The sequence below is a fragment of the Neophocaena asiaeorientalis genome, unplaced genomic scaffold (genome assembly GCF_003031525.2).
Source record: "Neophocaena asiaeorientalis asiaeorientalis breed wild unplaced genomic scaffold, Neophocaena_asiaeorientalis_V1.1 scaffold275, whole genome shotgun sequence".
Taxonomy (NCBI): domain Eukaryota; kingdom Metazoa; phylum Chordata; class Mammalia; order Artiodactyla; family Phocoenidae; genus Neophocaena; species Neophocaena asiaeorientalis.
In genome coordinates this window covers 9,274,317-9,295,446 of record NW_020173679.1, presented here as the reverse complement: position 1 = coordinate 9,295,446, position 21,130 = coordinate 9,274,317, and the positions used below count along the sequence as shown (strand labels likewise).

The window sequence follows — 21,130 nt, the reverse complement described above, 5'->3', positions numbered from 1 at the left end:
GACCCCAGGGGTGAGGGGCCCCCGTCCCCAAAAAAAAAAAAAAAAAAAAAGAATCACTGCAGCAAGCACATCTGCAGCGTGTGGTACTCCGCAAGCACTTTGCAACCTTAACATTTCCATCCTCTACGGTCCTTCAATAGCCTCAAAGGATGCCTTGGATATGAAAGCCAGCCCCACATCCGCAAGACTGGCAATCAGCGTTCTAGAAAACTACAAGAAGGCAGGCAAGATCCAAGCAAAATGGACTTTGGGAATGCAAGGAATTTGATGCCACCAGTATTCTTCTCCAGGAGTGATAAAAATATGACTCGTTCCCACGGAATTTGATTTGTAAGGGGAGAAATTACCCCAAATATCCAAACCAAATGAGAAAACCAATTATCTGAACACCTCATGGGAAAAGTAAGCACTTAACCAGACAACTCTCCGGTGACTCAGGACCATTTTTTAAAAGGGGAGGGGGAGAGACCCATACTAACTGTTGTTTTTTGTATGTTTTGTTTTGGGTTTTTTTTTGCGATACGCAGGCCTCTCACTGTTATGGCCTCTCCCGTTGCAGAGCACAGGCTCCGGACGCGCAGGCTCAGCGGCCATGGCTCACAGGCCCAGCCGCTCCGCGGCATGTGGGATCTTCCCGGACCGGGGCACGAACCCGTGTCCCCTGCATCATCAGGCGGACTCCCAACCACTGCACCACCAGGGAAGCCCTTAAGTTTTAATTACAAATTAATCTTTGACTCCCAGAAAGTAAAAAAAACTTCAAAGCTTCCTTCCTGAGCGGTTAGACTGGAATAACCAACTTAAACAGCTTCTTAAATCATTTCAGGGGCCACATGCTAACAATGCTCTCTCTAGATCTTAACATTAAAAGTTCACAGGCCTGTGACTGAGGTGGCAGGAAAAACTGCTACCTGCTCCTATCCCCTAAGTCAAACAACCTATTGATGCCATCCTCGTTATATTTTTCCACCAAAAAATATATTTACAGATCTCTGAGATTTTTAAGTTGCTGCGTTTATTAAAAAAGAAGAAAAAGGCAATGCATTATCACTCTCATAAAATGTATTTTTGATGTCTCTTGTCATAAAATGAAAACAAAAATTTTATTTTAGGACAAGACATCTAAGTTCTCTACTACAGCTGAACACTCACTGAGCACTTAGCAGTAACTGCATGAAAACATCTAAAACAAATACACCTGCATGTAGTGTTTGTATAAGGAATACATCAAGAAAACAGTGGGTTTCTCTAGAAGTAACATTACAGAAGATAAATACTGCTAGATTAAGTAAGGGTTGTGAGCTGCAATAGCCTAGGCTCCTGAGAAAGAAAACAATAACTGAAGTACTTCAGATTTGTAGAGGGTTTTTTTTAATAAATTTATTTATTTCATTTATTTATTTTTGACTGCATTGAGCCTTCATTGCTGCGCACGGGTTTTCTCTAGTTGCGGAGAGCGGGGTCTACTCTTCGTTGCGGTGCGTGGGCTCTAGGCGTGCGGCCTTCAGTAGTTGTGGCGCGCAGGCTCAGCAGTTGTGGCTCTTGAGCTCTAGAGCACGGGCTCAGTAGCTGTTGCGCACGGGCTTAGCTGTTCCACAGCCTGTGGGATCTTCCAGGACCAGGGCTCGAACACGTGTCCCCTGCATTGGCAGGCAGATTCTTAACCACTGCGCCAACAGGGAAGCCCCCAGATTTGTAGAGTTTATTTTTTCAATTTACTTCCATATCAATTTTTTCATTTCAGTTGATGTACTACAGTCCCCATTCGACAGCTGAGGAAATACGGCACTTCATCACCCTTCGAACCCATGGTACAGGTGGATTCAGATCCAGGTCCTCTCACACTACCTAATCAAGCTTATTTATAATGCTCATTGGTTGTCATGGTTCAGGACATTTTGGTGAAGCAAGAAAGAACATGAATTACACAGCACGTACAGTGTGTTTAAAAGACCCAATTATTCTCTCCTATCAAAGCAACATCACATATCAGCAAAACATTATTTCTAGGGTTATAAACAGTTTCCCCAAAGGTCGCCCAGTTCTCATATCTCACCTTGACCCAAATGCACACAGCACACAAGAATTTTATTTGGGTATTTTTTTAGGACAGTGCTTCTAAGCCAAGAAACTGCCCTCAAGTATAAATGGAAACATACATAAATTAAGATAAATGCGATATTCAAGCCACTCAGTGTTCATATTAGTCTCACCCTAAGTAATCATGCCACTGACCCGAGTGTCAGTCAGCACCATCTTCAATCTCCCTATGAAGAGCTAAAGGAAAAGAAAATCTAATTAAAAGCCCAAGAAAAAAAAATCCACTTTAATCAAAACTACAAGCCAAAGACCAAGGGACTTTATGGTAGGAAAAATCCTGAAACTTGAAAAGACTGTTAACAAGAAAAGAGATGTCAAGGGAGAAAAAGAGGAGACACTTTAAAGGACTAAAACCAAACCAGTCAAAAACAACTTTCCAAACAGAAGAAGCATAAAAATATGGAGAAATAATAGAAGATGAGGGGATTAAAGTGCAAAAGAATCACAGTTTTAAGGACATTTTACTAAGAAGAATAGGAAACTAAATGTTTAAAGCATTACTTTATAAAACTCAAAGTAAAGAATAACTGAGTTCTATCAAAATCAATAGAAAATCATTATAAGACTCTGTCAACATCTTTCCCCAAGTGGAACAACCATACAGATGAGGGTCCCAGATATGACCAGTAATAAGAGCTACTATTCTGTAATAGTCCTTGGACAGGAGCTACCTGGGACTCTACTAGATGGGAGTCAATGCTAGAGGACAGAAAGATTTTGCTCAAAAAATCAGTCTGACAGTTGCCAGCATGCTTTTCTCCACAAGAAAATACCTGTGAAACATAACAGAAACACACACAAGCCGGATCAGCACTGTTCTTAAAGTGAAGCAGTGTAACCACCTCATCACACACACACTTTAGTATATAACAAGAAATCTCTGAAATAAAAGACGACTATAGTAACTACAAAGGAGTTGACTCAGCCACGTAAAAAAACTGACTTACCATATTTTTTTAATCTTTTTACCTCAAAAGCTTTTACACTTCAGATTTCGTATTTTTTTTAATTTCAGGAAAAGTCGAAAAGTTTGTGTCACCTTTAGCAGTTGGAAATCAGTTTCAACTACAAGTTATTTAAAAGAAATCACTCCCCATCCAGTACCAAAGCACTGAGATTCCAAGGCAGTTGTCATGCATAATTCCATTTGGAACCCAGCTAGCCCAACTGTACCCTCAGGTAAGAGAGGCCTATACACTGGAAAAATAACAAGAAAAGTTGCATTTCCCATTTCCTGTTTTGGGCCTAATGTGCTGATGAGCTTGGAAAGAAAAGAGGACCTCAAGTTCAGCTTGATAGTTGTTTACTACAAATAATAAAGCAATGGTTGGCACTCAATTTTAAAACAAATGAGTAAAACCCACAAAATGTATACTTTAAAAGGGTAAACTTTACAGTATGTGAATTATATCTCAGTAAAGTTATTTTTTAAATAAACAAATAAATGGTACTTGGAAAGAAGCGATCCATATAACATAAACCATCCAGCTCTACTACTGAGAGACAACAAAAATGTGTATTTTAAAATTCTGATATATAAAAAGATCATTAACTTCATTCATGGTCTAAGATGCAAATTAAAATAAAATATTGTACATTTTTCACCTATCAGATTACCAAAGATCAAGAACTTTCATACTGTCCAGGGCTGGTGATAAGATAAGGAAATCTAAACCCTAAAACACTCTGGGTACACTGGCACATCTTGGAGGACAATTTATTCACAGCTCTGAAAATTAAAAATGCACACACCTATTGCTGCAGCAATTCCACTTCTAAAAATTTACCCTACAGATACATCTATGCAATTGTACAGGTACAAGGATTAAAAAAAGCAAGCCAGAATCAATCTAAGTGTCCATCAACAGGAAATTAAAGTATGCATCCACACAATGCCCCACTATGCAGATTTTTTTTTAAAAGAAAGACGAGGTATAATTACCACTGACTTGAAAAATGTGTGATTGGAGTATTAAGTAAAAAGCAAAATTCAAGATAGTATGTATAGCACATACACATGTGCTTATACATGCATAGGAAATGTCTAGAAGAATATTGGGGGAGTGGGCACTACTCTTCTTGAACAGTATGAATCAATTATAATGAGTATACATTAATTTTATAATTACAACGTATATTTAATTACAATGCATCAGGCTCTCAAATAGTCTCACCCTGGTGTTAAGTCTCCCCATGCAATGACCCCTGTCTTTCCAGTGCTCTACTGTTCCAGCCGAACCAGTCTGTTCTTCCTTAGAGAAATCAGCCCAAAGGACTCCTCCTCCAAAATGCTCCTGCGATCTGATTGGAACTGCTACCAGCAACAGCTTCAAACATAAATTACCTGAGTTGAAAGAACTACGTCTGCCTGCACCTGCTACAGAACATTTTTAAAGACTTTTTTTAAAAAAAGGAAATTGAAACACAATTTAATAATCCTCATCATAGAAGCAGCAAATGTACCATTTCCCATGTTTTCCAGACTTTGTGCCTTTGCTCCATGACATTTCCTGCCTGAAATCCTCTTAGCTACTTATCACATGTCCAAATCCTGTCAATCCTTCAAAACACAGGTTAAACACCTCCTCCTACACCACATCTTCCCTAAGGCCTCCAGCCAGAGCTAATTCTCTTTCTTAAACCACAGCACCAACACCTTGAGGTACTTTCCTCTACCTAGTACTCCACTGTGCACGTCTTATTCTCATTGGTGAGAAAATTCTTCAAAGGCACACAACTGGTGTATACGTCATTGTGTATACCCCAGTTCATACACAAATTAACCTGATGTGTTACTATAGCATCTAATAACAAAAGCATGGCAAGAATCTAAAAATAAAAAGCACAGCTTTTTCTTATGTATTTATATAATATTTATACATGACAAACAGTAGGAGTATGAAAAGTAAGGCTCCCTCTCTCTCCATCCCCCTCCCCAGTGCCCTACCATGCCTCCTTAAAAGGCAATCACTATGATCAATTTCTTAACACAGGGTTTTAAGAAGTTCTTGGACACTATAACTTTATGACACATTCATAACTTTGGGTCTAAGTTGACAGAAGTAACTGGTATGTCAATTATACAACTGCACACTGTGTACATGTATGCTGCGGCAAAGAAAATACGACAACCAACAGAAAGATAAACTGTGTCCTATGACTTACAAAATTAAATTTCTCCCGAGTTGTGAGAAGAAAAGTCATTGTTCATTATCAAGAAACTTACAGACTGTTTCAAGCATACCGATAAACCAAGTTATTAGAGTTTTTTCATAATGTAAAAACTGCTTAAGGATTCCATAAAGACTCCAAAATTCTCACTAAGGGCTTCCCTGGTGGCGCAGTGGTTGAGAGTCCGCCTGCCGATGCAGGGGACACGGGTTCATGTCCCGGTCCGGGAAGATCCCACATGCCGCGGAGCGGCTGGGCCCGTGAGCCATGGCCGCTGAGCCTGCGCGTCCGGAGCCTGTGCTCTGCAACAGGAGAGGCCACAACAGTGAGAGGCCCACGTACCGCAAAAACAAAAAATAAAATAAATAAAATAAAATTCTCACTAAGCTATGAAAAAGGTGCTAAGCCATTACAGATAAAATACTAAAGAAAAATGCAGATGTTTTATAAAGCTAGATATCTTAAAGAATATTAATAAACTGTTTATAAAAGCATTCCTCAATATATTAATAGCTAAAAGATGTGTGCACAGTTTTCTAATTTATAAATGATAAGAATCAAATGTTTGGGCTTCCCTGGTGATGCAGTGGTTAAGAATCTGCCTGCCAATGCAGGGGATACGGGTTCGAGCCCTGGTCTGGGAAGATCCCACATGCCATGGAGCCACTAAGCCCGTGCACCACAACTACTGAGCCTGCACTCTAGAGCCCGCGAGCCACAACTGCTGAGCCCACGTGCCACAACTACCGAAGCCCGCACACCTAGAGCCCATGCTCCGCAACAAGAGAAGCCACCGTGATGAGAAGCCCATGCACCACAACAAAGAGTAGCCCCCGCTCGCCACAACTAGAGAAAGCCCGCGCACAGCAACGAAGACCCAACACAGCCAAAAATAAATAAATAAATTTATTTATTTATTTTTTAATGTCATTATCAAGAATTTGTCCAGAAATCAGCTTCCTGAATATGTTCTGGGGTTAAGAGATGAAGCCAAATCTCCTTTATCATCAACATCAATAATATTACACAATAAAATTATTCATTCAGTCATTCAACAAGTGAATGAATACCTACGGCGTTCCTCACGTGTTAGATGCAAGGAACACTGAGCTCTGCCCTCCTGCAGTCTACCTGAACAATGTACCTGAGGTTGCAAAATCTGAAGGCACACTCCAGGTGCCTCTTTTCTAACCTCCAAGTTAATCATCCCCCATCTGTCGTCACAGTCTTGTTTCAGACTGAGCATAATATGATTAGGCTTCAGTTCTGCTCTGTTAACATAATTATATATAATCATATTCCTCAAAGATTACACTCCCATTTCCAAAATTAAAATCAGCACATTACCGAAATGCCACAGTAGCTATCATTAATGGTGGGCCACTTTTCCAAATGGCAAATCTTATTTATCACATGACATTTCTCATTAATTTCATCTCAGAGAGTAACCTTATCCTTAAATTTGAAAAATACTTTGCACCTCCCCCCAGGTCCCAGGGGCTGATCTAAAAAAAAGTCAGAATGTAGGGCTGCTACACCGATAGCCAACCAACTGTTTTTGGTTATTTTTCACAGGCCATTAAACCAAGCTCACTAGAGAGCTGAAGGTGGACCAACAAGACGCGCCTCTCTCTCTCCATATCCTACCTTCCTGAACCTCTCTAAGAGGAGGGAGTATTAATCTGATGGGGTCACAGTCCACAACACTGACTGGACTTGTTTATAAGTTCGAATATTAATTGCAGATTGAAAGTTACACACATATATGCTCAGGGATGGCCGTCATGCTCCTGCTCGTCTCTCTCACACACGCTCTAGAAGACTAACGTTTGGGTCTTTGGTACAGTGGCCAGCCAGAGGAGTGAGTCGGCGAGATTTAGGAGGAAGGGAGGTCCCCTGCCTAGGCTTTAAGTTTAAGCAATACACACCCCAACCCAGCTCTGTGTTGGTATTTTGGCCAAAAGCCCAATTAATAATAAAATAATACTTTGAATTTCCCACTTGCCATTATTCTACTTACATAAATCTCCTTTAGGAACATCACAAGGAAGAGGTACAGCTAAGTTATGACGTCTGATTATTCATTAACACCCCCAAACCTCACCGATACTTTCTGGTCTATGTCATTCACTTTACATTTAATCATGTACTGTTCTGTAGCATTTCCTATATTCAAGGAATAGTAAAAACTTTATGTTGCTGACTTAGAATTTATTTGAACCCTCTAGAGTTGACCCATTGCTCCTACATATCTCGTAGTTGTTGAGTGTTGCAGATAAAGAAACAGGACATAGTGGAAAGCTAGATCTATGGATGACAATGATAACAGGAATTATTTTTAAAATTAGGCTAACACTGAGCACTTATTAGTTACCAGAGACAGTTTAAGCACTTTATATGTACTAATTACACTGGTCCTCACAACAAATTTATAAGTACTATTATTACCCCTACATTGCAGATGAGGAAACTGAGCCACAGAAAGTAAGTAACTTGCCTAAAGTCAGAGTTAATAAGCAGAAAGCTGGAAATTGAGTCTAGAGGTCTTAACTACTTTGCTACAATAGTATAATAGTTATGGGTGGACAAATACAGATTGGTAAATTTTGAGGCTCGGTGCCCAGAAGACATCCGAGGAGACAGAGGGCAACATGGGTCCAGATCTCAGAAGAGAGATCAGGGCTGTATTTATAAACCTGCAGGTTGGAAGCACTAGGTGGAATGAGGTCACTCTGGAAGACAGCGCTGAGGGAGGAGTTAATGGACAGAACCATGCGAACACCAATATTTAAAATAAAGCTGACATTTTAAGTCAAACTGATGATGCAGTAAGCCGGTATTTTTGTATTATATACATATAAAACACACAGTAAATTATAAATCAAAACATGTAATAGGTATACCTACTCTGGGAACTAGAACTACAGCGACTATGGGTTATGGAAGCACCTGCTTTCAATACACTGCTGGGCGCAGCACGTTAGACGGGACACCACCCACAACACTGTTTCAATGGGAGGGAATAATCTGCTCTAAAATCTACCTTCAGAAATGACCTCCAAGGAATACACAGTTGTGAAAAGAAAGACGGCCTAAATAGATGGTCAAATTTCAATGGTTCTAAGGCACACGATGTTTCACATTTGTAAGTCATGAGAACTGGGACAGGTCTTACATAGTTTAATTGGCAGCATTTTATTTCTTAGTGGTACATAAAATATGGTGCATCTTACTACTGACGGCATCTTAAGACACCATGAAATGTGTCTTTTAGAATACATCCCATTCTACATGTGAGCATACATACTGGTATAGTTACAGGAAAGCTTTCTGCTTCCAAGGGCTTTACAATCTAATGGAAAGAACATGATTAACAATGAGATACAAATGCAAAGAATAAACATTGATACAAGATATGAAGTGATAAAATGAGTGAAAAGGTTAAAGAACTGAAGGTACTTAATTGCTAGGAAATATGAGTAGCCAATCCAAAACAACTTAAGGCAGTGTGTCCTAAGCACAGTTTTAACTGAAATAGATGAAATCTGATGGAACTACAACAGAAAGAAGGTAGGAAATAAATGATATCTCAACAAAGGCAGAGAGAGAAGATGAATAATGTGAGGTTATGGTCACATCTCTCTCCTCTTAGAACCAGCAACTACCTGCTAGTTAAAGTAAAGCACTTCTTGAAGATAACTAATCAAAGGGGAAGGCTTTTTTTAATCTTCTATATCGCTCTCCTTTGAACCCCTGTGATAGCTTTTCTTCTTAATCTATTTATTTATTTATTTTTGGCTGCATTGTGTCTTCGTTGCTGCACGTGGGCTACTCTTCGGTGCAGTGCATGGGCTTCTCATTGCGGTGGCTTCTCTTGTTGTGGAACACGGGCTATAGGCACAAGGGCTTCAGTAGTTGTGGCGTGCGGGCTTCAGTAGTTGTGGCGCGCAGGCTTAGCTGCTCCGTGGCATGTGGGATCTTCCCGGACCAGGGCTCAAACCCGTGTCCCCTGCATTGGCAGGCGTATTCTTAACCACTGAGGCACCAGGGAAGCCCCCCCCTGTAGTAGTTTTAAAATCTACAAATTCTTTGATACTCCTCCCTTCAAGAGCTGCATCTTAACTCCCTTCTCTTTGCCTGTGGCCTGGACTTAGTGACTTGATTCTAACTAATGGAAATGATGGAACTGACAGTGTGTGACTTCTTAGATGAGGCCATAAAAAACTTCCTCCTCGCTTTCTCTCTTTCCCCTCCCTCCTCTCATTCTGGGGGAAGCCAAATGCCATGTAATGAGGTCATACAGGTAACCATATGGAAAGGTCTATGTGGCAAGCAACCAAGGCTTCTTGCAGAGGCCTTTCTTCCCACAGCCCAGCGAGTGAGTCACCTGGAAGTGGAGCCTCCAGCCCCGATCAAGCCTTCAGATGATGGCAGCTCCAGCTGCATCCTAACTGCAACCTCAGGAGAGACCTCTGAGCCAGAACCGCTCAACTAGGCCACTCCCAGACTACTGACCACAGAAACTGTGAGATAATGAATTTTACTGTGCTGTCACCAAGTTTTGAGGTAATGTGTTAGGCTGCAATACATAACTGATACAACCCCAGAATATTTTGTGTCTCTAAAATATCTTTTTTTAATTTTATTGAAGTACAGTTGATTTACAATGTTGTGTTAATTTCTGCTGTACAGCAAAGGGATTCCATTATACATTTATATATATTCTTTTTCACATTCTTTTCGATTATGGCTTATCACAGGATACTGAATATAGTTCCCTGTGCTATACAGTAGAACCTTGTTGTTTATCCCCTAAAACACTTACCTTTATCTTCTAACAGTTAAATGTACACCGATGGCCAGTATAGAGAAAATTTCTAGAAGGCTGCTCTCTTCACCTTTACATGCCTATAAGGCTTACTTCAGTGAACTGCATAGTTAAGTACCTGTTTTTGTTTATTATTTGTAAAAAGACCAGTGCTTATACAACTGACTGCAGTTATCCAAAAATGAAGTGATTATATCTTGAATAAGAGTATAGCTACTGGAGCAGGGTAAAAAAGAAAAATATTGATTTGACCTGATTACAAGATGGAATGAGGGATAACAGATGCAACAATCAAAAGTAACTCCAGAATGACAAATGTATTAAGGTGGAAATAGTAGTTATGTTGCACCCTTGGAAAGACTAAAGTGGAAAACTTGCTTGAAGAAAAACAGTAGAGAGTGGCAAAGCATTATAACAGTAACACCCAGAACTGACTTCTTCATTATTAAGGAAAAAAGGACAAGCCACTTGATTAAGAAAGGATTAGCTTCACATGTGTTTCTCAAACTGTTCTACAGAATAGTGGTTCTCATTAAAACATCACAGGTATTCTTTGGGGAAGGGAAAAACAAACAAACAAAAACCCTCTACATACCACAGTCCTAAGTTTTTAAGGCTTTAGGGTGCTAACATGCATTATACATTTATTTGACCTTAGAACAGTTAAAATACTTGCAGCATTTCAGTATGCCATGACATAGTTTGGGAAACACCAAATTGGGTAAGCAGGTAGGTAGACAAGTAGATGAGGAGATTCACAGGAAATAAAACAAGACAAATTTAATAAAATGATCTCACCTAAAAAAGAGAACATAACTGACTACCACTGATGATTATGTACAGTTTCTTAAAGGAAAATAAACTTAGATAAGCTAGCAAAAGCAACAACAGCTGCACCAGATGTCAGGGAAAATGAAGATGGAAAAAGCATCATAGGATAGAAAAGAAGAAAAAAAATTTCCTTTCCATAGGCCATGGCTCAGAATGCCTTCCATCCCCTCAGCTCCTACTGTGCGCCTCATGAGAGCTGGCGTGAGCACCCCGCCATCGAGAAGGTAGGCAGGCAGCTTAAGAGGCAGTCTGATCCCAAACCCTTTACCAACAGTGATGATAACTAACAACCTATCAGATCTTCTTTCTTGGGAAATGTTAAATATATTAAGGGTCCTGGGCTTCCCTTGAGGCGCAGTGGTTGAGAGTCCGCCTGCCGATGCAGGGGACACGGGTTCGTGCCCCGGTCCTGCAAGATCCCACATGCCGCAGAGCGGCTGGGCCCGTGAGCCATGGCTGCTAAGCCTGCGCATCCGGAGCCTGTGCTCTGCAACGGGAGAGGCCACGACAGTGAGAGGCCCGCGTACCAAAAAAAAAAAAGTGTCCTTAGTGGAAGTGGAAGCAGAGGGACAAAGACACGAAGAAACCAGAGATAAAACAGTTGAGTGAAGAGTAGAGGATCAGGTGGGCAAGCTCTGGCTGTTTAGTGCCTTGTGCAGGAAAAGAACACCTTTCTTCAATAAGAAATTTAAGTTATTATTGTTCAACCTGAACACCCTTATGTGATGGCCCTGCCAGAGACAGCAGGATCTCAGCCAGGTGATGCCCCTTCAGTCACATTCAATGACCTACCCAGAAAGGGAGAGGGAATGGAAAGAGGAGTGAATGGGCAGGAGGAACACAGGCTCTGCCTTTAATAAGGAGCATCTAGTTTATTTTTTTTTAATTTTTTCTCTTTTTTTAAATGTATTTATTTTTATTTATTTATTGTTTTTGGCTGCATGGGGTTTCGTTGCTGCGCACAGGCTTTCTCCAGTTGCAGCAAGCAGGGGCCACTCTTCCCTGCGGTGCACGGGTTTCTCATTGCGGTGGCCTCTCCTGCTGCAGAGCGTGGGCTCTAGGCGTGCGGGCTTCAGCAGTTGCAGCACGAGGGCTCAGCAGTTGTGGCTTGCAGGCTTAGTTGCTCTGTGGCATGTGGGATCTTCCTGGACCAGAGATCGAACCAGTGTCCCCTGCATTGGCAGGTGGACTCCAAACCACTGTGCCACCAGGGAAGTCCCAGAAGCATCTAGTTTAAATCCACCTGAGTGATGTTTTCATATACCAAATATGTTTTCAAATCAGTGGCCAGAGTCTACCCACCCCATGAGGAATCAAGCCAAGCTGTTCTAGCGTGGATACACTTCCCCAGAGTAGCCAGGTTCTGCCCAGGAAGGGAGAGGTTTCCAGAGCCTCCCAGGCAGCTTCTCCAAATTCATACATGCAGACACATGCCCACACTCCAGCTGGCTCACCCTCCTCAGTTGTGTTCACGCCACACACTAAGTGCCACGGCAACTCCACCCGCCTCCTGCTCCCCACCCCCCAAAGAAGTCAGGGCGTCAGGAATCAGACCTCTGGGAGCCAGTGGACACCTATAGGTGTCTCTGCTGAGCGTGGCCATGGCCATGGCCATGGGTGCTGGAATGGGTCTCTGCAGGAGGGGCTCTCCCAGGCTGCTCCAACACTCTGCCTAGAGATGTTGCACGGCCACGCTTGCTCACGAGTTCTCCTTCAGGTTAGTCCAGGCCAACAGCGCAAACACTGTGCCCTTATGAGTGGTGTCCTTATGCTACATACAGTCTGGACATCCATACACTGCCCTGGCGCTAGGGTATACGGTCAACAAACGCTTCCCACTGAGGCGGCAACGCGGTAATCGGGTCACTAAAGCTGGGCAGCATCCATACCCCTAACAGCATTCTGGCATCCACAAGACCCGTCTGAACCTGTGGTGCTTCCGTGAGGCCTCTCGAAGTTTAAATTTCTGTTCCACTTTTTCCCAATATGTGAGAATAACTTAGAAGACTCTCTGCTCCCCGTACAAAACCCTCACAAATCACATGTATATAACTAGTTTAAAATCAGGATATGACCCGTAGCCTCAACTTCTGTTGCAAAAGCCCAAGACAAATAGGCTGTAAGAATTCCTCAAATACCAAGTGATCTATGAATTAGAAGTCTTATCATTTTGTAACGTAACCACATAAAGAAATAGTCCACAGTTAAGTATGTTGCTGACATACTGGCAAATTTTACCAAATAAAAACAACAATTTTACACTAGCACAAACAGGTCACCTTACCAAAAAACCTCATACAGTATTAGCAGTCCTACTGACCTTGTTACCTAACGTACAGACACATATTATATCTTGCGTTGCTTGCCAAACCAATAAGTTATACAAATCACAATTCCAAACAAAATCCAATTTGGAAAATAGATTTCGTATTTCAGCATATTTGAGTTATTTGTGGTCAAATGTTCACTAAAATGTCTTAAGCAATCTTAACCATTTTCTCCTCTTATTTAAAAAACACTAGAACTCTCTTAGACAAGAAACTAAGCACAAGCCAACAGGCTCACCAAAATCACACTTAGGACAAGTAGAGCTACAAATTTGGAATAATTACCAAGATATTAATTACTAACAATTACTTAACTATGATTCAAGAGAAATTCCTGGTTGTTGAAAAATCCTACAACGAACTAGAGCACATTATCAGAAACTGATTATCTCAGACAATAGTGTATTGTTTCAGGGTGTGTGTGTGTGTGTGTGTGTGTGTGTGTGAGATGAAGTTCACAGCTGTGCTACACTAATGACTCAAACACCTGAATTCTCTGCTATCTTAACCTTTAAATCAACTACAAAAGAAGCTGCCAAAAGCCGTTAGGAGAAAAGCACAAAATTCCCCAAAGAACTTGGTATATACAACTGATTTTACTACGTAAATTTTCATTACTGAGATTTGAACAAGATGTTAGAGAGTCAAAACTAATTTTAAAAGCAAGGAGTGCTTACTAAATCCATAATAATATTCAACATACACTGGTTTTTAGAAGGGCACAAGCCATATTCGTGTGTGTGTGTTTACAGCACCTGGCATATTTCTGTTCAATATTACATATAATTGTTGCAGGACCTGACAATGATTACTGTCTCACTTTTTAAAAACTTTATGACTAACCATTAAGTCAAAGTTGAAAAAGTAACTGGTGCATTTATTTCTTGATTTAGGTTACCTTCTTGTTGTGAATTGGTTCTCAGTTATTCTAGTTACCTTGTAACAAAACACTGGCAGAGACTATAGGGGATTGAAATTACCTGACTCTACTCTTGCTGAATAAATAATACATTTGACCTGTTCACATTTCATTGTAAAAGATCCACAGCTTTAGAGATTACACTCTAAGCTTTGAAAGCAAAGTGAATCAGAAATCACATTCCTAAGAGCAGCCAGTCTGGAACAGAAGATGTTTATTCTACACTGAATCTCCCTTGCCACTGCAAACCTCTCTAACAGTTCATTACTTTAAAACAGTTGAGATGGGTAGGACATATTATAATAAGAATTCTTCAAGGTATTTATCAAGCAGATTACCTCTGAAACTACACCTTGGTTTAGAAGCCTTTGAGCAGAAATCTGGCCTTCTGTATTAATCTGTACATACTCATTTTGCATCTTCTCTTGACTCATTTTTTTTTACTCTAATCCATAGAACAATTTATCCTATCAGACTTAATTTTGTTTATATGACTCTTGGAAACACTACTGCAGTGCAGCACTATTACATATGCAAAACTGCTGACTTCAGTGAGCTCCTCTCCTACCCCTCCATCCCCCACCCCTCCCACCCCCATTAAATCTTGGGGGAAAAGTGCTGGGTCCAGTGCTGGGATTTTTCTTTTCTATAGGGTAGGTCTACTTGACTTTTTACTAATGATACCGAAAACTTTTCAAAGACTGCTAGTGTGGGGCTTCCCTGGTGGTCCACTGGCTAAGACTCCCGAGTTCCCAGTGCTGTGGGCCCGGGTTCAATCCCTGGTCAGGGAACTACATCCCACATGCTACAACTAAAGATCCTGCATGCTGCAACTAAGATCCGGCGCAGCCAAATAAATAAATAAAAAGACTGCTAGAGTATGTAGAGTTTCAGACACCAAGAACACAAATAACCCCCTTACCTTTTTTAATATTTCAAGGCAAACTGTATTTCTCATAAAAGACAGAGTCCTTGGAAGTCACAATGTACAAATACTTCTAATAATAGAACAAATTAATGTCAAGACAGCCAGTAATGTAAAAAGCCTCAATGCAGCCGTGCCTGTCAAACAGCATCTGTATTAGTAGCTCAGGGAAGTGGCATTTGCAGGAAAGCACTACAACTGTCTTCAAAAGAAAAGCATTAGGCCTCAGAGGTTAATCCCCTCCCCCATCCTCTTCGTCTGGATCCTTCAAGGCAATTAACCAGTAGAAGGCGCTACTCTGCAACCCACAATATTCACACCAACCTGCATCCTTGGCCCAGAGCTGGGTCTAACCCAGGTGTACTCTTCTCAGCCTATTCCCTGTCCAGCGTTCCAGGAAGCCTCTACATTAGCCCCAAAAGCAGAAAACCAGATCTTTTCTTATAACCCCAGTTTTTAAAACAATACAAAACACAGAGAGCTCAACAGCCAGTATACCTGTCTTATCAAACCTTCAGACCACCACCAAAACGTAAACACACACACTTTGCTAACTATTAACCTCAAATACAATCTTTATCATCTTAACTGAGACAATCTACTTTTACCTAGAAAAGACGACCCTGGTCACATGCACTACAGTTACAGTGAACTAAACAAATCACTGTCTCCAACAAAGTCAGGGGCACTGAGGAATACGAAAGCTGACTATAAGGCCACGACATATAATGAGGGATTTTATCTTTACATGCACAAAAAAGAAAGAACAGTAGAAACCAGGGCTGCAAAGGCAAGAAAGGGTGATGGAAAAGAGGAGTCTCTGAACATGTTTTTGAGTGTCCTTTAGTTTCTGACGTACTCTTCTGCCTCTCAACAAGGTTGCAAAAAAAGGCCAGACAGAAGATGGGTGAAGAAAATTGAAGAAGAAAAGCACCCACCCTTCCTCCATCTCCTCTCCCCTCTCCCAAAAAGAGCTGTGTTTGTCTGTGCAAACCTAGTCCCAAATATGGGAGAGAGAGAATGAATGTGTGTATGGAAGAACAATGAGCCCTCTGCCTGGTATTTTGTGTGTGTGTGTGTGTGTGCGTGCGTGTGTGTGTGTGTGTGTGTCTGCCTCTGCCTTTTTTCCCTTCGACCTCAACAACAGGGAGAGCTGGAGGCCAGCTTCCCATCCAGCCCAGGCCTTCGAAATCCAAACTGGTTCATAATTTACGGTGGAATTAACTCAGCAAGCAAATCGAGGAAAGGAAATAGCTACCCAAAGATGATTTTACTATTGTATAAATCCATCCTCTCTCCCCTCCCCCAACAGACTGAGACTACAGAAACCAGTGTACACCAGACAAAAAGGTCTCTTTAAATGGAAAGCAATTATGGAAACTGCTTCAAATCTAAACATAGGACGTGTTAATTTGTGTTACATTAAAATGTTTGTTGTGCAATTCACCGAGTTACCCTTTTACTAGTTATCTTTTTTGTGTTTAAAAAATTGCTTTGGAGAAAACTATTTCAGGATTCATACAAAACTACTTTCTAAATGTACCTTAAAATAGCAACACATACTGAAACATTTAAAGTACCCATTTTCTCAAGGACACATTTTGCTTAAATCAATGTTTGAAGTCTGTAATCCAGAAAAAAACTGTAAGCAAACCTTGGAAAAGAGGCACAGGAAAATGACAATTCAACAATGAATCATTTTGTTTTCCTTTCAACAACTTCTCAAGCAACCAGTTTCAAAGGAAACCTGCAATGCTTTCTCCCTCCCAACACATGATCTATGTAAAACTACTTTTTCTTCTTTCCAAAACCTTAAAAAATATAATACTAATAAAAATAAAAGCCACTCTCCTTCAGAGAGCTGAACTAAAACATGACAGTAAGAACCCTCTGCTGCCGCAAGTGAGTTTTGGTTTTAAAATTCAAGAACCACACAGAGCAGAGGACTAGAGATTTCGAACACAAAGAGAGAATCTTCCCCTAACGTGAAAATGAGACTTTAAGAAAAGTCCAACCCCCAAGACCCCCAAATCCACAAACATTCAAGAAATTCACAGTTTCGGTCCTGGACTTCCTCCCTCCGCGCCTCCCCGCCCCCCGCCCCCCAGTTCAGCCCATGATTTAGTCACATGAAACAGTTTAACCTCAGACAAGTCAAACCAGAGCAGGGCTAAGCAGCTAAGAAAGAGCAGGGGTCAGCGGGCGAGAGGGACAGCTACCTGGCCCGCACAGGGCCAAGCGGCCCCCGGCCCTTTATTCCCGCCCGCCCCGGCCGTGCGCGGCCCCCACCCGGGACCCGGGCTTCCATGCCGAGCCCTCGGCCCGCCCCACGCCCGCGCCCAGGATGAGGGGCCACAACAGCGGGCAGACGCCGCGCGCGGGCAACTTGGAGACTTACCTCCCCCGGACGCGCTACACCATCAACGGAGGTGTGTTCGAACGGCTCCTGGGAAAGTGGGGGGACGAGGCGGGAGGCCCGCGGGGCTGGGGCCGCCGGGCTCGGGCCGAGGGCCGGCCGGCCGCGGGGACAGAGCCGGGGTCTGCGGGGGCTTCCCTCCCGTGACCTTCCGTGCGGGCTCCACCAGGCTCCGCGCTCGGCCAGTCCTTCAGGAACGGGAGCCAAGGCTCATGTCTGGTTTTGTTTTTCTGAGGGCGAGGGGGCTCCCGGAGGATGATGGTGTATTTTTTTTTCCCCCCTCAAGTAGGAGAGAAAACGAGGCAGAGACAATGTGGGAGGCGCGCGAGGGGAGAGGAGCGCGGAGGCGGGGGCGAGACCCGAGCCGGGCGAGCGTTTCGGGCGTGCGGGAGGAAGAGGAGGCTAGGAGCGCGGGGAACGGCTCGCGAGCGTCTGTAGGAGCGGCGGCGCCTCGGCTATGGTGGCCGAGCCGCGGCGGGGCTGCTGTACCGACCCACCGCCCACTCCGCGCTCGGGCCCGGCCCACCTCGCAGTATCGCGCCTCGCCATTGGCGAGGCCCGGCGTGACGCATGAGGAGGCCGGGCCAATGGGAGGCGGAGGGCGGGCGAAGGGGCAGGACTTCTTTGAGACCGAGCTCGCTCCGTCTACCTCTTTCTCTCTCTCTTCTTTTTTTTTTTTTCCCTCTTTCTAATAAAATGAGCAGAAAAGAAGGAGGGGAGCGGCAGAGCTCTGGCTCCGCGGCTTGCCCGGCTTTAGCGCGCGCTCCAGGAGGCGGCCTGGCGGTGGGCTGGGTTCCCCGCCGGCCGTGTCTTTGTGCGGGTCCCGGGCCGCGGCGCGCAGCGGGCAGGTCCCAGGGGCGGGATTGGCTGGAGCCCAGTGCTCCTGTTATTACCAGGGTCACGGTTTGCCTTTTCAGCCACTTAAGATGAGGATTCATATCCCTGGGGGGACCTGGAGTGGGTTCGAACGATTCGCTCAAAGACTGGAAATTCTGATGCATATTAACGTCTTCAAAATAAGTCTATGGTAAAGATTAAATAGAAAAAGAAAATAGGAATTGGTAGGGGCTTCCCTGGTGGCGCGGTGGTTAAGAATCCGCCTACCAATGCAAGGGGACGTGGGTTTTAGCCCTGGTCTAGGAAGATCCCACATGCCGGGGAACAGCTAATCCTGTGTGCCACAATTACTGAGCCTGCGCTCCAAAGCCCGCAGGCCACAGCTACTGAGACCACGTGCCACAACTACTGAAGCCCAAGTGCCTAGAGCCCATGCTCCTCAACAAGAGAAGCCACGGCAATGAGAAACCCTCGCACCGCAATGAAGAGTAGCCCCCGCTCACCACAACTAGAGAAAGCCTGCGGGCAGCAATGAAAACCTAAGCCAAAAATAAATAAATTTATTTAAAGAAAAAAAGAAATTGGTAGATTGCACTGCTTATTTGAAAAAAAGTATAAAGATGAAAAGCCTGAAAATTCTCATCAAGGAATGGAGAAGGAACACAGACACAGAGAGGATTTCGGAAAGAGAGGCGTGTATAAAACTTTATGCCGTAAGTTTGAAATAAAAAAATCCAAGTATCACCTTTTCTGTGAAAAACATTGTATTGTGTCCCACTTTCCCAAAAACTGATAATCACAGGGTCTACAATGCTATAAGGGGAGTGAGGGGCAGGCCAAATGCTCATATTCTTTTAACATAATTTATAGGATTGAAGGGTTTGGAATTTTTAATTATGATTAGCAGTTTTTGAAATGCGTATCATGCTTATTGAGTTCTTTCACAGCCCCTGGCATGAATCCAGGGTGAATCATCAACCTACTGTTAGTTTGTTAACACACTATAAATGCTTATTGGAGTCCTTGTATCATACACTCTTCCTGAAGGAGTTCAGATCTGTATATAATAGAATAATTAAGGGATAGAACATAGTGCAAAATAATTCACTCATCTATTTCAAATAAAGTGATAATTTTCTCTTTGCAATATCTATTCAGATTGCAGTTTCCCACATCCAACGGTTTAAAAAATGATAGGGGGCTTCCCTGGTGGCACAGTGGTTAAGAATCCACCTGCCAATGCACGGGACATGGGTTAGAGCCCTGGCGCGGGAAGATCCCACATGCCACGGAGCAACTAAGCCCGTGCACCACAACTACTGAGCCTGTGCTCTAGAGCCCATGAGCCACAACTACTGAGCCTGCATGTCACAACTACTGAAGCCCACACGCCTAGAGCGCGTGCTCGGCAACAAGAGAAGCCACCGCAATGAGAAACCCGCGCGCCGCATTGAAAAGTAGCCCCCGCCCGCCGCAACTAGAGAAAGCCTGAGCGCAGCAACGAAGACCCAAGGCAGCCAAAAAATTTTTTTAATTAATTAATTACTTTTTATTAATTTTTTTTTTTTAATTTTTGGCTGTGTTGGGTCTTCGTTTCTGTGCGAGGGTTTCCTCTAGTTGCGGCAAGCGGGGGCCACTCTTCTTCGCGGTGCGCGGGCCTCTCACTATTGCGGCCTCTCTTGTTGCGGAGCACAGGCTGCAGACACCCAGGCTCAGTAGTTGTGACTCACGGGCCTAGTTGCTCCACGGCATGTGGGATCCTCCCAGACCAGGGTTCGAACCCGTGTCCCCTGCATTGGCAGGCAGACTCTCAACCACTGCGCCACCAGGGAAACCCTAATTAATTGATTTTTTTAAATGATAGGACTAGTAGATATTATTGGACTGTGACCCAAGGGATCTAAAATCAAATGGGTCTTTGCCATTACCTTTCTGAGTAACTTTCAGCAGGAAAAATCCTGTCTGCTGCAATTCCTTCAGCTATGAAATGGGAAAACTAGTTAGTACCGCCTTATCTATCTAATATGTGAGAACGGAATTTTACAGCATAATAAATTCAGTAAACGGTTCTCAGATGGAACTATTCCACATCAGTTTGGAAATAATGAAGGGTAAAGTGCATTATTTAGATGGCTTCAGTTTCCATCAAAATCTGCATTTCCAGGAGTACTATTTCTAAGAAAGGTTCAGCTCCATGGCGGAGGAATGGACAACGGTTCCAAGGTGATGCCCGTGGATCCTGCAGTGCCATTCAGCAGGGAAGAGAAAGGTTCTCAAGATCAGGAAACTATATTTACCTAGTATTAGGGACTGACATCCTTTTCATTTAGTTTTTTTTTTAATGTAGATTTAGAAGTCTCAAAATTCCACATCGTTATAAAGCATAATATTATGGTATTGGGCCAAAAATTAGCAAACTAGACCTTTTTAACTATAACAATCACATGCAAGAATTGTAGTCCAACTATAAAGCCAGAGAAAACAGGCTTCCTTCCAAGGAACTAAGAGACTGATAAGGTAATAACAATACACTGTAACAAAAACAACGATTAAACCATTGATTGAAAGGTTATTATGTTCCAAGTGCCAGGCAAAGCATGTTGCTTTCTCAGCCCACTTAGTCCTGACAGCAGCCCATGATGTGTATTATTATTATCTCCATTTTAAAGGTCAAGAAACTGGGGCTTAGAGAAGTTAAACAACTTGCTCAAGTTGAAAGAGTTCAAATATCCAGTGGGATTTTTTCCCACTATGAAATTAGAGAAAGTTTCATTAT

The 21,130-nt window shown here is 42.8% G+C and overlaps 1 protein-coding gene across 1 annotated transcript in view; it reads right to left on the bottom strand.

The window, feature by feature from the left end:
* The window catches only part of RERE (arginine-glutamic acid dipeptide repeats), a 423,849-nt gene extending 405,889 nt beyond the window's left edge, over positions 1-17,960 (bottom strand). The window contains exon 1 of the mRNA XM_024750016.1: positions 17,500-17,960. The gene's annotated coding sequence lies outside the window, so the exon portion shown is untranslated. The remainder of the gene's footprint in view (positions 1-17,499) is intronic.
* Positions 17,961-21,130: the final 3,170 nt, after the last annotated feature.